We start from the raw sequence: 12717 nt of genomic DNA on the forward strand, positions 1-12717 counted from the left end.
GGTTTCTACAGACTTTTGAATGCCAAAGGGAGCCGTTTATGGGCTGAAATGACAAGAGATTTGTTTTTCTCATAGTATTGCAAGACTGGAAGATGTCAGTACCATGATAAGAGCAGATAACACTATTTCTATCCAGAAAAATTCTGTCATTCTTTCACAGATATGAACAGGAATGCAGAAAACATTTCCCATTGGCTAGAACTGATGCAGTTTTGAAGAAGCAACATGAAGACACAAAGGCCTAAGTTTTAATTTATTATTTTCTGATGGACTTGTGATGTTTAGTGTGGTCCACTGGTAAGTCAGTTCCCTGTTAAAACAGCCACTCCTCTTTCAGTAGAGAAACTTTTACTGCAAGAAAACTTGAGAGAAATTCAGTCTCTGGAGCACAGCTGATTCTTCATTTCCCTCTTAACCATTGTATCATGGCTTTGCTGACACTCTGTACTTGTCAGCATACTTCTTGAAGAAATTGTCCTTTATCTTAGGGATAGTTTCTATATTAACTATAGTTGTATAGAAACTGTGGTTGTAGGGTTTGGGTTTTGTTTGTTTGTTTTTTAACTTGGTGGACAGTTTGGAAAAGGAGGGAGCAGGGTTTTAATGTGAGATTAGGAAGAGTCCCCACGATAAAATAAGCTAGAAAAATAAAGCTTTCTGTGTTTGAGCTATTTATCAGTAAACTGAAACAGCAGTTCAAGAGATCATCATTCTCACTGCCTGGCTTATACATCAAGCAGGCTGCAGCTGTTGGAACTATGCAGGAAAGCAAAGAAAAAGGAAGAGCCCCAGAGCAAGCTGTTGCACTCATGATTTTGCATTTTGGTCTTAAAATTATCAGCTTTTTAGAGTGATTTCATCTCTCACAATCTCTTCTTGCCAACCTTCTGACAGAGCAACATATTCAACCAATACTGCAACATGAGAGCATTGTTTCACGTGTGCTTTTCTCCCCATTTCCGGTTCTTCACAGTATAAATATAAAATTGTTTGGGGCATAGAAATACAGCAGTATGTGTGGAACTGCTAGTGAGGTCAAAATTAAAGTAATAAAGACACTGAATGAGCTGATTCAGAACACGGGAAAATATGGCAGGAAATTCTAATAGTGGCTAGATATAGATATCAATACAGATACAGAATATATATACTGGAATGAAGATGTGGGAAACGTGGTTGAAAGGACAATATATATGTACTATGTAGAAAACATGCCAAGTTATTGCAATAATTACAAACTTCAGACATCTCTTTTGCACATCTGAAGGGAAAGCATATTGGCAGGTAAGTTGCCTTTCAGTCAAAAATGTAGGTGTTGAAAAGATGCCAGAGATAAAATTGACTGTGGATTACATCCTAACACCTAGGCATTTGAACAGCCCCCAGGTAGTTTTGCCAAAATCTGCTTTTTGTTTTTCTTACTCTGTTTAGGAGAGGTGAGGTCTATCCCAAAATGAGCTAATGCAATGAAAATACAGATGTTTGTGTAACAAATAATAGACTTCCTAGGATTATATTTAGAGTTTGTTACCATAATGCTTACCAGTTTTCTGCCTGATTTAATTGTTTAATCTCAAAGAAGGAGAAAAAACCCACTTGTTTTGGGGAACCCAAACAATTATATGAAATCACAGACAGTTGGTCGAAGATGATGCAAAGGAAAAGATGCTATAAGTGGAGTATTCTGGTGTCTTGTAAGTAGTGTAACAAGCAATACACTACCCTGTTTATTTGCAGTATAGGAAAAAGGAAGACCACGTTATTGAAAATTGCTTTGCAAGTATGGAGTTAAATTCAGCATAGGACAGAAATGCACAGTGTCCTTTCAAATATGCAGGGGATAAAAGCATAATTTCTACATAGACACAAGTGAATATTTTAGAAGTAATATATAATTTATCTCCAAGTCTGTGAGAAGTCCTAATGAAACCCAAAGATGTTCTCATTTGCTTTAAATTGGTACTTGGCATCTCCTTTGAGGTTATTGAATGTTATTTTATCTTCATATAATGCTGAATGACTACTTGCTGAAAAATTGAGGTTCTTTTAAGATGCTTTATGTTGGACAGCAAATTAATTGGGGTATCTGAACTCTATTAGTCATCTGAAACATCTTGATCTGCATTTCCTGCTTTTGCTGACTTCTTAATGTGGTTGTGGCAGGAGAGGAAGAGGGCAAAGAAGAAAATGTCAGTGCAGTTATTTGCAGGTAATGCTTCCATCTGCAGAGCAATGAACACTGCTTTCTTCCAAAGAGGCTCCAGTGTGCAAACCCTCTGTGGAGCCACTTTCCTAGAAATGAAGTGAAAACCCTGTTGCAGTAAAAAGTGGAAAAGACCACATTCTGTAGAGTGTCCTCCGGGGACCCCTTTGAAATTTTCCTCAGTTGCTGGCAGTGAGATACCAAGTGAGCACAGAGGAGACCCAGCTGCTGCTTGTCGTCCACACAGCTCTATTTTCCTTTATCCTTGTAGCTCTGACAGAAGTGAAATCTGTAGTTTGTGTCTACTTATGTGTAAATAAATGGATATGTCAGTCAGTGATGAAATTTTAAGAATGAGGAAAGCTGTGTGATTGATCATACGTAACCAGTATGAGAAACTGAGCTCTGAAACTGCTGACACTGATCATGTTGTCAGGTGTGAGTAATCAGAAGCAGGACTGGCAAAAACAAGGTACTTGTAATGTAAACTGCCTGGCTGGACTCACAGTTCTCCAGAGTAGGATGCAAACGGTTGTGTGACCAACTGTCTAAGCCTAAATCCATAGTAAAAATAACGAGTTATTGCATGAAAATGAGCAGGTGATCAATTGCTAGAGGTCTAAAACAAAGTATCAATATTTTAGTGTAAGACCTAGACATCCTTGTCTTCCAGCACTTGTGGATAAAGAACAGATCTCAGTGGGTGCAGGTGCATTGCACACTGAGCTTGTGCTGGCAGTAGAAGACCACAGGGCTTTTGAACAGCGTTTCTGAGTGGCTCTTTGGCTGGAGAACAAGGGATATGATGGCTTGGTCTGTCTAAGGATGGTCTCAGCACTAAACAAGAACAATGCCCTGCAGCAAAAACATAGCAGAGCTTCTGAGCAATGGGCATGTGTGTGCTATATGGTGTAACCACATCAGCACATGGCTGAGGGTGTGTTCTTGGTCCAGAAGTGCTGTCACAGTATAAAAGGTGAAGACGTGAGATTAGTTGACAATAGATTTCCTTAATTTTGATTTTATTTGGTGAAATTGTCTGGTGTTTTTTGTTGTTTTTTTTCACAGAATAATGCTCAGATCTCTGCTGTTGATGGTAGTTTCCTTTCCATGTCATTCCCCTTTATTACAGTGTGCCACAATCCCTGCTTAACATCCCCACAGAGAAGTATAACAGTGTGCAAAATATTTATCTGCACACTACAGCCTGTTTCTGATCTTAAGGTGATAAGATGTGTGTTTTCCCTACAATCTTCTAGTAATTTGAGTTACTATTCCACATTGGAAAAACAGTCTCATCAGTAAGAGCTGTGAGATTTCCCTGTTTTCACAGTTATGTGAATGCCACCCTTCCTAAAGTAATGATCACTTGTTAACCTTAAATTTGCTGCTCTTTCAGATTTCACAGCCAGAACTGACACTGCTGACAGCTTGATAAACTGTTTGCCACTTATGATGCTTTGCCTCTTCCAGGATCACTCTTTTCTGCACATACTTTCAAGAACCACTCTGATTTTGTTCTGTGCAAATTAGGCGTCCTTTGCTGCTGCAAAATTGCTGTGGGTAGAAAAGGTAAAATTCTGGTTTAAGAAAATGTTGCCTGTAGTAAAAGAATGATTCATATTGAAGAATATTTCTGCAGCACTAATAATATGGGTGCCCCTTGATTTAGGTCCTAGTTTAATATATGGGTCTTGGCAGTAAGATGATACAGTTGAAGATACAGTTTGCAAATTATATAGTAACATTTCATGTCATGGTCCACTTTGATAATTTTCTATTTACTTTTTAGGTAAAGACATTTACCAACAGGTGGTGCTGCTGCACCAAATCCAGTGCATTCTGTCTTGATTTGGGAAAGGAATGATGGCACTTGTATTTCAACATCCCAGTGATTTCTCAAGCTCTAAAGAAAAATATTATGAAATATTACTCGGGTATAATCTTTTCCATGTGTTCCTGGGAAGATAACTACAATAATGAATCAGGGTCTTATATTATAACAGTGTTAGCATGCTTGTATATAGCAACTCTCAAAACAATTAGACTTGTTCCACATGGGAAAGATCATGAACTGTCTGGCTCTTCTTACCATAGTCTCCTGTAATATGCAACAAACATTTTCTTAATACTTTCTGGAATAAGTGTTTCCATACATAGAGCTTGGGAACAGAGAGAGAAAAATTACTTGTCTGACTCATGTGGGAAGTCGTCATCAAGGCAAGGAATTAAATCCAGCTAACCTGGGTCATACCTAATTTACTTGCTTTTGGTCAGGTGCTCGTTCCTTAGGACATAATTTGGGAAAGAATGTCTGTCCTATCTGGCAGTAACAGAAGCATCAGTGTAAGATCAGAATGAGCAGGAATGTGGTTCTGCTACCTCTGCCCTCTTTTCCAGTAGCAATGAGCCATAACTATTTTATTACGTTTGTTCTCATTAGTCAGGGCTACTGCTTGTTTGTCTGAGGCTACCAATAAACACAATGTGATTCATGTGAAACTGCTCAAGGGATGGCTTGACTCCAAAAGCACAGTTTAGCCTTTACTTGGCAGTTGTTTGCTTAATGCAGAAAAATGTGTATGAAAGCTATGAAAAATGAATCTGTACTGTAGCACACAGCTTGTAAAATCCACTTGATTGATCCCACAGAAGTTATTACAATATAAAGGAATAATGAAGACAATGCCTACCTTCATTTTCTTTTATTTTTTGGTTATGCTGTCATGTTCCTTATTATTTCAATGGATTCTGGCCAACATAGAGTCATCATAACTAATACAGTGGATTTACAGTTGAAGATGATCTGTGGTGCTGAGCTTTGAAAAGGACATTTTTTTCATCTAACTGTAATATATGTGGAATTTTCTTTCCCATGTATGATTGCTCTGATTTAATCCTGAATCCTACTGGAGAGATGTAGTGGCACAGAGTATTAGTGCATTTGAAGAGGCATCATTACCTCTCCAGAAATAGGACCTCAACCTTAGGTACTGTGTTCTATTGTAGACTGATTACTGGCTCTGTTCTTTGTTCTATGGACAGTCTCAACCATAGTTTCCTTCTTGGGGCCTCTGAATCTCAGGAGGTCTTTGGGCCAGTTTCTTGGGGGTCTTGGCCTTGGAGAAGGTGTCAGAGAAAGGCAAACTTATTGTTTAGATGTGATATACACAGATGGCCATTTCCAATGAAAAAAATATTTGGGTTCTACAAAATAGGATTTAAAAAAAATATTTGATGTATTTCCCTGCAGAAACTGGAAGTGTGAGGGTGAGTAGCACAAATGTAGAAAGGCAGAAAAAAAAAGTTTCTGGGAAGGAAGCCCAGAATTTTCTGACCCACCTGAAGAGGGCTAAGATAATTGCCTGCAAACTCTTAACAATTGGATTTTTCTCCATTAGCATTTTAATTTGGATCAAGCATGTAGGTTTGAAGAGAATCTCCCAACCATCCCTCTTGAAAGGAGGTTGTAGTGAGGTAGGTGTTGGTCTCTTCTTTCACATAACTGGTGATAGGACAAGAGGAAATAGCTTCAAGTTGTGCCAGGTGAGGTTCAGAATGGATATTAGGAGAAATAGGCATTGGAACAGGCTGCCCAGGGAAGTGGTGAAGTCACCATCCCTGGAAGTGTTCAAAAAACATGTAGACATTGCACTTCAGGACATGATTTAGTGATATCTAAAGTTGATGGTCTTAGAGGTCTTTTCCAGCTTAAGTGGTTCTATGGTTCTGTCTTTCTATAATTCTCTGCTTTGGTTCAGAGTGGTCTAAGAGCACCTAAATTAGAACTGTCCCAGATGAAACAAGATTGGAAGAGGTACTGCAGGAGAACAGCTTGCCCATTCTAGATGGTAGTGAACCTGCAGGAGATAGGACTGGGCTAGATGTCAGCTGGAAGAAACATTCTGAATTAGATGTGGTGAGAGGGGATTTGTTCTGCTGATTCAATCCCAGGGGTCACCAGTTCTTGCTAATGCAGGTGCAGCTTAGCAGGGAGTGTGCCATGGGGTTCCACCACTGACCACACTGAGGCTTTGGGCCACTCTTCATGTGGAGTTGTGTGACAGCCTCCAATATTTTCCAAGTAACCTTCTCTGAAGCAGTCTGGCTCCCACAGATGTTTCTGTTATAGGTGAGCCATGGATGGTCACTAATTATCCCTGATATTGCTGGGGAGAGGAGCCAACCAAGGCAGTCAACTTGACTGGCAAGGAACTGTGCTGGGTGAGCCCTGCCACCAAGAAAGGAGACAGCTGATAAAGTGCCAGGACCCAACTGGCTGATCAGCAAGAGAGCAAAGGTCTCCAGAAACAAGAGAAATGTGGCATTTCTCCCTGCTGGAGCACCAGTTATGCACTGTTATTCTTCTAAAATGTTCATATTGTCTTGCCCAAGTATTTTATTTTTTTAAATTTGCAGGTCCTGGTAGACTCAAGTTGGTTTAGCTTTCCTACATAGTGTGAATAATTCTTTTCATTCCTTGATATTGCTTCCTTCAGGGTATTTAAACTGTTTTATCATCCCCCTTCAGGCTCCTTTTATCTTGCAGTATGCTGTTTTCTCTATTTTTATGTCACAGTTTCCAATCTTGCTTTCATTTATTTGCCTATCTCTGTCTTTAAATGAATGGCATAAGCTAGTCTGCTGATATGTCATTTTGCTAAGGTGATAGAAAATTTCATATAGTTCTAGGTAGATCACTACTGCATAAAGCCCCTCAAGATTCAACTTGGACTCTTTTAAAGTCACCTGCTGTTCCAGTTTCTTTTACATAACCAGCTTTGTAAAATTATATATCTAACAGAAGATTATTTTTTGTGTTTTGTTTTGTTTTTTAATTATTTTTTTTTATTTCAGCAAATGATATCTACAGAAAATGTCTTATTTAAACATGAAATATCTTATTTAAATGTCTTATATAAAATATCTTATTATTTGTCTCAGATTTTTTTTCTTGTTTTCTTTTTTCTTTTTACATGATACTTGGTTTTCTTTGCTTTCAGAAAAAGTCTGCAAAGTCTGCAGTCCTGCAACAGAACTGGTATGGATGCCTTTGCACTTGGGCGTAATCTCATTAGTATCACCAGGATTTTTATGGGCATTAAGGTTCATAAATCCAATTTAAAGATTAAGGCACAGTTATGACAACACAAAAACCAAATGAAAAGCCCTAGCTAAGGAAATGATGCATGGTTGGAGGATGAGAGACAGCAGGCATGTGTGGAAAAGAGAGATTCACAGGTTGCCCAGAGAGGTTGTTTCTAAGACCAGACTGGGTAAAAACCTGCACAGCCTGGTGTGACCTCATACCTGAACATGCTTTGGGCAAAAAGTTGGACTAGAAACCTTCTAGGGTCCCTTCCAACCCAAATTCCCCTGAGGTCCTATGGGAAAGAATGGTTCCAGATCTACATGGTGATGTATGGGAAAATATAATAATCCACAGGGATAAATCAGTCTTTACTGAGCTGTCTTCCATAGCCATTATTATATTAAGTTTGTACAACCTCATAAAAGAACAGATTTCATTTCTTTAACAGTTAGGATCAACCAATCGCTCCCATAATACGTTTCAGAATATTTTGCTGGTCATATCCTCAGGATGGGAGAACCAAACTTACGAACATTCATAGATGTTTATGGTTAAAAATAGAGCCTGATTTTGGACCCATAGGATGTTTTATAGGTTGCTTGCTGAACAAAGATCATTTTATACTTGTTAAAAACCCCACCTCTTTATATTTATATTTTATATTTGAATGAGACAGGATTTATCCCTGTGAATAGGCCAGGGCCGTAAAATATAACAGGGTGTAGACTCCCTATTGAAGAATCTCCTAATCTGTTTTAAAATGGTCTGGCATTTTGTAATCCTATAGCAAATGCTATAGGACCTTTCTGTGAAGGTGCACACTGCCTACACTCAGAGAATAACCTTTTGTTCTGAGCTACCAAAACTACTGTACTTTTTTTTTGTATAGATGTGTTTTTCAGAAAATCTTCCATCTAAGTGTAAATTTAGTCCAAGGCTGCTTGGCATATGAAGTCAGAAGAGATCATGACACTGGACAGCACAGAACAGACTCACGTGAGATAATTCTAAATGTGCTTTATATCAAGGAGAGGGTCAAGTATGTTAAACCATGGTAGAATGAGATGAAGGATGTGGATGTGTTCAAGATGAATCCACTGAAAAAACCCTGTTGAATAAACAGAAAGAAGACATGTATTTTTCAGAGAGAAAACTTTTAGGGGTAAACATGCTTGTTTGTTATCCATGAGGGTTTCCATAGAGGAGAACCAGATGGAGAATACAAGTCACCTCTTGACTTGTATTTTGATCTACAATTCACTCAGTTCCACTTCTCAGTGCAGTCAGATGTGTTGTAGCTGCCCATGTGCCTTACTTTCTCACTTCTCCTCCCTCTGATTTTCCTTCTCCTTCCTTCCTGTGTTTCTGTCCTTTTCACTCCTTTCCCTTTGCCTTCCTTTTCCTTCCTCCCTGTCTCACATATGGTTAGAATAACAACCTACAGACAGGACTTCCCCAAACACCCAGTATGTTACTACTATAGTCATACAGAAGGAAAGGGAATGAGCCATAAAATCATTGACAGATCAAGAAAAAACCTGCTGTGTATCACATGGGAGCACAGTACTTATAGCCATGTAGAGTGTTTTATTTCTAAGGAAGAATTGTAATGATATGTAAATTAAAGGCAGAAGTAACAAATGGAGGTGCAGAGTGCTGCATGAATAATACTTCTGTAGTTCTGAACAATGGATGTATGAGTTTTTCAGATGGCTCCTACAGCCACCTCTTCACTGGTCATATAGGAAACCATACCCAGTTCTCTACAGCCAGTTTAATTGTCCACTTGGGCTTTGCATTCAGAGAGTGTTCCTGATGACCTAGCACCCTGGTGAAAGGAATATCTGGAAGCCAAATACAGACATCATTGTTGAGTCCACCTGAGGAGTGCAGGAGATGTAGTTACTCACCTATTAGTGACAACTCAACACAAAGTATCAAATCTAATCTTCTTTAAAACATGAAAATAATTATTAGTTGTTTTGCAGCTAGAGTGTATGGTATACTTAGTGGCAGGGCTTTTTGTTTTCATGTATGATGCTGACAATAATTGAGCTGTGAGAAATCCTGTTTAGAACTGCAATAATTATTAAAAAAATTGAGCATGCTATAAAATATGACCTGGAGGTTTATCTGATCCAAATCAACTCTTGTTTGAAATCAGTAGAGCTGTGGCAATATATGCCAGCAAAGGGCTTAGCTCTTTGACTTTTAAATGAATAATATACCCAAGTACTCATTTGTCTTTCTTAAACTGAGTGCCAGGTTTCAAAATGCTTATTCACAAAGCTCTGGAACACAACCAGCTGCAAACTACCCTGTGTCTCATAATTCAGAGCTTCCTAGGATAGAGTTTGTCATTGTCAGTTTTTCTCTTACTTGTCTCCCAAGTGAAATAATGTAATTGTGAATATAGCCATGCTGCTAGTCTGAAATTAAAAGTTAGACAGGACTGGAATATTTTCTTAGCTATGCCTCCCAAAATCTGGTCATGAAGCTTTGAGTTTTACATTAGTGTGAAATAATACCTGCCCATGTATATTTACTGACAGGAAATAAAACATCAGATTTAGGCTGATGAGAAGCTGGTTTTTTTTTTTTTTGACGGAGACAGAAAAGTACTTTGTCAGAAGTAATGCTGCAGCATTGTAGCAACAGCATAGCAGATCTCAGCAGGAGACCTTACAAAGGGGAAGATGATTATATTCTAAACCAAAGCTTATTTCATTCATCCATCCCCACTAGGACACAGAACACCAAAAGGCGTGTGTCTGACTAGCCTGTCCCCCTTGGAGCACCCAGATACTTGTATGTGGGCAGGCTGAGTTTCCCTGTGGTGACACAGAAGACAAGCAGCCAGTTTTTCTTCATGTCTTCTGAGTTCATTTTAGGTTGGTGATTTTGAATGCTCTTTTTTTGTTCCCCTTCTAAACTGGAATTAATCTCTGCATCCCGTTCCACCCGTGAGTCATCAAGTTTTACTTATTATAATTTGCTTCCCAGTCTGGTTATCCAGAAAAGTTGCATGGATGTGTTCTGGGGGCATGATGACCTCCTGATCTAAGTGACATCAACACTTCATTCTTCTATTCCTCCTCCTGCTGTGTGATCCTTGTGATGTTCCCACACCCATACATTTTATTCATACCAAAGTAAACCTCTCTATTGCATTCTATACAACACAAGACAGATGCTGTTCTCCTAATATTTAGTGTAGACATTTATGATAAACTGTGCTGCTGAAAAATATGCTAATAAGGGCATTACAAAACTGATAACCAACTCTTGTCGTAATTTGTCATATTAAATATCAGTTTATCACCACTGGTGTATTACTTCCCAGTTGAAGTAATGTGGCAATAGCAGGACTATTATGAGGTTGAAGACAAAGGTACATTAAACTTGTTTCTCTCTTAATCCACAGTTGAGTATACCTCATAACATGGGTAATTGCTGTTAAGAAGCATTACTTTAATCTGTGTCTCTTATTCTCAGGACTGAATTAATCTCATCCAGCTATCTGCAGTGCTGACATTTGCTTGTGAGCTACCTTGAACCTTGAGTTCCGTGTTTCTGATGTAGAGAAATTGGCCCTTCTAAGTTGCAGTTCTTTTGACCTATTTTAAATGCCTACTTAAGCATAAGAAAAATAACAACTAAAAATATTTATTTTTCCCCACTGATTATAAAGGAAGCCTGTAGAGAGCAGTTAAAATAGAGAAATCTACATTCTGTTAGTAAATATCACCCCAAGTGTATGCTTTGTGTAATAATGGCTCTGCAACTATTATTGTCACCAGATGTGGTGAAAATAAAATTTGCCTGCTGCCCCCAGAAGAGTCACATCAGTGATGGAAATATTTCTGGAATATAAAGAATTCCAATTAAAGTGTCTTTTCAATATTTGTAGGATGGAAGGATTGACTTCCTTTGGGGTGTAATTAAATGTATTTCCATTTAGTATGGGGGGACAAAATCCATTTATACAAGGAGGGGGATTTGATTCAGAAACATAGTTCTTCATCTGGCACAGGATAGAAGTCAATCAAATGTCTCCTGCACATGAGAGCATTTTGTATTAAATTTTCTTCCTAATGACAAATAAATTGATAACTCATTTAGCTCCTCTAGCAGGCAGAGATCACAATTACCAATGGTAATTGCATTGTAACTACTGCATCTTTAGTATTTTGGTTTTCAGTGTTGACTACATCACTTTTGTACTACTGCTGCTCTTGCTAGTTTAAAGGCTCATGTTTTAACTTTTCCAAATGACCTATAGAAAGATCACCAGTAGTGATCTTTCTCATCACTACTGGTAATTTGCAATGTCTGTACAATTCCTGCTGAATCATTATAGCCACATATTTCAAATATGACTACTAATTTTCTCTCTGAAATACTTTTGTCCTACCAGAATGGCGTGGGTCTTCCTGCTGACATGGCTGACATTTCCATACTGATGTTTGAATAACTTAGTGGGACTAAAGTAGTGCTATATGCCTAAATTTAAGCAGTTGAATCTTGCTTCAGCTGCTTTTTAAATTACTGGACAAAAATACCAGACAGGTCTTTTTGAGCCCTGTTTCAGCAAGGTAAAGGAGAAAGTAATTTGTCATGAATGGGATTCCCCTTGAATGGTGCAAAGCTCATTTCTCTACTGAAACCCTTTCCTGCCCCCTCCAAACCCCAAGCCCCAAGCTCTTTTCAACATGAGTAATTACTATTAAATATGAGCCAGATGTTAAGGAACAACAATCTGGTATTAAAAGCTCAGTGGAAAAATTTCAGCAAAATACAGTGAAGATGGTCATGTATATATATAGTCCAATGCTGCACTGCAAGTGCTGAAGAACTATTCAAATTTTTGACTGTAGCACACATGTTAACAAAACAATTCTTTCTTTTTTTCTTTCTTCTATTCTTTAATGTGAGCTTCTTGGTACAAAATACCTTAGCAAGTCACCCACTTGTGATGTTCAAAGAGCTTTGAAAAGTTCTTTGAAAAGCGTGTAGGATCAGGAACACTGGGTAATATTTACTGGGTTGCAGCAGCAGGTGCTACAGAATAATTGGTTGCACAGCAACACAAAAGTCAGAATATTGCACAAAACTACAATTAGTCATTGAGACTTTGCTCTGTTCATAAAAGGTTCTGCTGAAGCAGATGAAAAAGAAAGGGGATTGGAAACAAGTGCTCCTTCAAAGTCAGAGTTTACAGCCAAAGCAGTGTACCATGGGCCTTTTGAAGTGGAGAGAAATTGTGTCAGATTTAAGTTTATTGGAAGGACAAAGCTCCTAGTGGCACACTCAGAACAATGCTGCAGAATGAAGTTCTATGAAGAGAAAATGGACAACAGCATTGGTGTTGAAAGGCAATTCCCTGTGTTGGTGGCTGTGTCAACAGTGTATTTGAGAGGCA

This window comes from Heliangelus exortis, chromosome 1 (genome assembly GCF_036169615.1).
Source record: "Heliangelus exortis chromosome 1, bHelExo1.hap1, whole genome shotgun sequence".
Taxonomy (NCBI): domain Eukaryota; kingdom Metazoa; phylum Chordata; class Aves; order Apodiformes; family Trochilidae; genus Heliangelus; species Heliangelus exortis.